Here is a 5597-nt window from a genome sequence, read left to right as displayed (position 1 = left end):
CTAAATTTTCTCTAAACATGTATCACTTTGATAATCATGAGAAAATAGTTAAAAACCTACATGTAATGGTGAAAACAGGCAAGAAAACAGACAGGATAAAGTGTGTTAGGCGTTGAGACTGAGTTGAGCACAGCATACTGAAGACGCTTACAGGTAGGGCGTTGAATGCAGACTGACAATCAGGCAGGTGCTGAGTGGTCAACACAGACTTCAAGAAAGAGATGGTACCTGATTATTCTTAAATGTAAATAGAAGGAGCCAGTACAGGGAGAGATGGCCATTGATGGAGAAACAGCCTTGAGAATGCAAGAAGGGAGTGATCCAGCACAGGCAAGGAGGCAAGGACGCAAGGTTCCTCTTCCACTGTGACAGAAATGCGGGAGGAAAGAATAACATCAGATGGGTTAGGAGAGCTCTCAGCTCAATTAAGATAAGCTTAACTAACAAAGATTTAAGTACCAATGACACTTAAAGGTATCTCATATATTGAAAGTTCTAGGTGTTGGTAGTTCAAGAGTTGGAAAATGACTTTAAACTGTCATTAAGGACCCACAATCCTTCTGTCTTTCTGAACTGCCTTCCTCATTGTTTTGTGTGTTCAACTTTTTAAGTTTATGCTGCAGTTACCAACAATGTCCAAATTTCAGTGGTGGCTTAAAACAATGAATGTTTATTTCTCATTCATATTGTGTTGTCTTTGGGTTTTCATTCAAGGATATAAATTTGAGGAACAGCCTCATCCAGAACATTCTATTCTCATGAAAGAAGGAAAAAGATAGAGTTGAATCATAGAATGGTTCTTTAAGCTCACATTGTATATGGTATATGCTACGCTCCATTGTCCAAAGCAAGTCACATGGCTGCATCCAAGTATCAAGGGTGGAGAAATAGCCTCCTCTCACAGGGAGACATTGCAAGCTACACGGCAATCAGTACCGATATATTATCCTCTGATAGGAATACAGCAAATAATTGGGTGCATTAATATAGTCTATCAAACTTCTTTTTTTTTTTTGAGGAAGATTAGCCCTGAGTTAACATCCGCCACCAATCCTCCTCTTTTTTGCTGAGGAAGACTGGCCCTGAGCTAACATCCGTGCCCATCTTCCTCTACTTTATATGTGGGACACCTGCTACAGCATGGCTTGACAAGCGGTGCGTACGTCCTTTCCTGGGATCCAAACTGGCAAACCCTGGGCCCCGGAAGCAGAACATGCAAACTTAACCGCTGTGCCACTGTGCCAGCCCCCTATCAACCTTTTAAGATTTCAAAATTTCTGTACAATATTACCTTTCACAACCAGGATAAGAATCAGAATAACGGGTGCACTTCTTTATGTCAAGGAGCAGTATGTGTTTGCAATGAATAGATGAATGGTATCGTAGTTCGATGTTATTTTCGTTAGTAAATTAACAAATGTTGCTCAAAAGAGATGTCAGCAAATACCATATGATTTGCATACAACAAATTTCCAATAAAATGCAAAAGACAAAGAAATAGTTATTATTTATTGCCTAAATTACTTTAGAATTTATTTGTGCCAATTCCCAAAGCAGAATGATAATTGCATTCTTCAAGGGCCTGCTCCATTTTTAGTGTGCCTTTCCCCTACAGTCATTGTTGAGTTCTTTGGAAAAATGCAATTCTTTATGACGAATTCTCAGCATGAGATGACTCTTTCTGAAATGTTGAGCAGTGACTTCCAAATTTGTCATGTTACTACATGTTGGAGAATATAAACACCAACATTCCTCTCCACTGAGCATAATTTTTTTTTATTAATCTGCAATAATTAAATCTACAGAATGAGTTAAGCATTAATTGCTAGACTCCCTTTTGGTAGCCAAGAGGTTCATCGATACCTCTGTGGCTTTAAAATTTTAAGGTATTGACAGGCCTAATTCGTGAATCTTTTTCTATACAACCCAAAGATATCAGATTGTACTGTGTTATTATCTCTAAATATCTTACAACTTCCCCGTTAAGTCACGCCATCACCCCCGTGATGCTCTAAATCAGCCTGAATTCTTCAAACGGAGGGAGAGTCCGTTAGAGAGGCTTCATGAAGACTTTAAGCCTCATGGTTATTTTGGAAAACAATCCTCATGTGATTTTGATTACAACATATGCAGAATATCTTTGAACTGTTAATATGAACATTAAATATAAAACCATCTTGGAGCTTCTCATGGGTTTTGAGTCTGAAAAGGTTGACAGTGCATACAGCACACACTGGCCTATTGGACACACTTGCCAAGTGTCCATTATTCCACCTTCATCTCGAATTGAGAGCAGGAGCATTTGCTTTCCTCTCGGGGTGGCATGAGAGCCTCTGGTTGGCCAGATGCTGATAGAGGCCATATGGGGCTAGAGTCAAGATTCAAGCACCTTAATGGAGAAAGGGTTAGGATAGCCAAAGGACGAGATGCATTAAAAAAATGCACAAAACATTTGATTAGAGGGCAGGAATTTCAAAACACCTATTAATGTTATTGGAAATAAATCAAAACAATGGTTTGTATTGAACTCCTTCCTCCTCCAAATCTGTAGCAACTTGGACAAAATCTAGCGTTGAAATGTCCAGAATTAAGATGTTTCAGTTCCTCCTTCTTCAATCCTCCAGGCTACTCAGCAGTGCTTTCAGCGTGCTGTGCCGCTTCTTAGCATATGAGCCAGGATACTTAAATTTTTTCTCCAGGAACTAATGCCAAGGATTTCAACCAAAGCATATTAGTAATATTTTTTAAAGACTGTTGTGAAGTGCTTCCAAGTTGGGAAGATTTAAAATCTTATAACCAAACCCAGGTGTGCACTTATACAACCAATTTTTTTATTGCAATGAAGGGAAATAAGAATCATTGAAATTCATAGTTGACCATAAAATCCCTAATTTTAGTCTTTATATAATTATCTTGCATTCCATTATTTTGTGAGAACTATTGAATATCAGTGAACCAGAATTTGATGGATTTTATATTTTTTCTTTGACCCTACATACCTTCTATTTATAACCCATGACGAAATGATCAAATTTCAGAGGTCTGAAGGAGGCTCCTGGATAATTCAGAGGCTCTACATTACTGAAATATCTATTTATTATTCGTCTATCTGTCAATCTGTTCTCTACTCTTCTATCTTTCTTTAGGGAGGCACTGAAATTCAGAGTCGGCCTCAAAATTCAGGGCCCAGCCTGGTGGTGCAGCGGTTAAGTGCGCGCGTTCTGCTTTGGTGGCCCAGGGCTCGTTGGTTTGGATTCCGGGTGCAGACATGGCACTGCTTGTCCAGCCATGCTGTGGCAGGTGTCCCACATATAAAGTAGAGGAAGATGGGCACGGATGTTAGCTCAGGGCCAGTCTTCCTCAGCAAAAAGAGGGGGATTGGTGGCAGATGTGAGCTTAGGGCTAATCTTCCTCCAAAAAAAAAAATTCAGATAAAATCTGTCTTCAGCCTTGTCTCGAGTCTCAGCCTTTAGAAGACCAAATAGAAAATGTCTTTCTAGTGTCATTTCTGACATCCTGACCTTCTGTGTGATCAATGACATAGGTGATTGTCATACCTAACAGGCTCGACAATGTCTGTACCACAAATGAGGCATTCATGTTTATTGTTAATATCCGAATGTTCACTTTCAGGTAAATGTGCCCTTCAAAGATGTAACTTGGAGTAAAACAATACGCTTATATGCTTCATAGATTGAAATTGTAATGGAGAATTAAAGTATAAATGCATATATAATTGCAAAAGCAAAATGTCTTAATAATTAATCATGATTGCATTAGCAAGGCCATTGGCCTCTCATGCAAGCAGTATTCTTTGGTCCAGCTTTTATCAACATGAAAGTAGTCATTTTACGCCCGAATCTCTCTCTCAGTTGGTTCTGAACCTGGGATGTGTTAAAATTTTTGAGATCTACAGAGCAGATGTACTTGTTGGGCCCCCGCAACTCCTCAATTCCATGAACTCCTGAAGCTGAGGTCCGGGTGGGGATCTGACCTGCTATTTCAGTTTTGTTCCCTTATGTTATGGGATTTGTATCCTTTAAATAAGCTGTCGTTTACCTGAGCTCATTTAAGTAGGTTTCTGTTCCTTGCACTAACTTGACATACGAAGCCAAGTACCTTGTATTTCACAAAGCAACTGTAGCTCTTTAAGAGCTCTATACATATGTTTGACTATTGGTGATGAGAATTGTGATTTCTGATGAATGGAAAAGAACATGAAAAGCTGAAATGTGAAGTAACTTTCCCAGAATTATGTGAAAGAGCCTGGAAAAGGGGAAGCAGCAGGAGTCTGTACAAGAAGTGCGTTTTGATGTCGATCACTGGATTTGTGTTCAGATGAAGATTCGCCCCTTCCCAGCAGGCAGAGTCCAGGGCACCACGCTAGTGCCCAGCTCCGAGCTGGTGGCCCCCAGGGCAAGGATTATAGGAACAGGTTTCAGCAGTGGCTCTTTAGGCAAAATAACTTAATTTCTTTCACATAGTTTAAAAATCCTAATATATCTTGTGTAACAGCAATACTTGTAGAAATTTCAAAACTTCAATGGGGGCTTTAATGTTAACTCTCTTTCTCCAGATGTCTTTATTTCAAAGATGGAGAACTGGCAAGTTCTAAAATTAACTTTTATTTATTTAAATTGGACCAGACTAAGATTTCTATTTCAAAATATTATAAGATAAGCTATTACTGTAGCCATTGAGTCTTGTAAAGTCAAATGCTGAGAGGCAGGTAGTGACTGTGTTTTTCTTGACTTGGTTATAACTATTATTAAGGTTTTGGGGAAGGCCAAAAAATAGCACTTTTTTTCCCCCTTCTATGTTTGGAACCAAGCGAGAAATGAGGCACAGGGGACGCTCAGGTGGAGATTAAAATGCCGGCTATGGAGCTGAAGCAGCGGCCAGGAGGCTGGGCTTAGCTCTACTGGCAAAGGGGCTGGACTGCACGGGTCCCTGCTCACTCCTAGGCACAGCTGGACAGCTGCAGGCCCCCTCAGCTCACCCCGTGGCCGAGACTCCCCCACGTGCAGACAGAAAGACCAGGAAGACGTTGAGGACTGCTGAGCTGAGCTGGCTCGATTCTTTCTCCCAAACTCACAACTGAAAATCAACTTCTCTCTCAAGGGCAGGAGTGAGTGAGGGCTGGAGGCGGAGAGATGCAGCCGTGCTCAATCTTGGCAGCACATTAGGACTACAGGGCAGCTTTAAAAATCCTGATGCCAAGGCCCACCCTAAATGAATCACACAGAAATTTCTGAGGGTGAGAACCAGGTCTTAGGATTTTTAAAAGCTCTCCACGTAGATCCACTGTCCAGCCCAGTGCTGCACTGGGGACTCTCCACGTGGAAGCACGAGGCCAGGGAGGGGCGTTTACCTGCCACCGTTGCCAGAGGGAAAACTGAACCAAGGGTTTCAGAGTCTTCTTGGGCCCTGCTAAGAGAGAGTAAAAATAACTGTGTCTTAGTCTGTTGAGACTGTGCTAGCTTGTCGCTTAGAACTGCATAAATGTCCCCAAGCATATTTTGCTGTTGAGGGAAGGTAATCCAGTGAAGGGTTGGGATTCTTTCTTTGTACACGCATTGTTTAAGCCCCGGTAAATG

The sequence above is a fragment of the Equus asinus genome, chromosome 8, assembly GCF_041296235.1.
Source record: "Equus asinus isolate D_3611 breed Donkey chromosome 8, EquAss-T2T_v2, whole genome shotgun sequence".
In the NCBI taxonomy this organism is placed as follows: domain Eukaryota; kingdom Metazoa; phylum Chordata; class Mammalia; order Perissodactyla; family Equidae; genus Equus; species Equus asinus.
Note: the sequence above shows the minus strand (reverse complement) of the source record.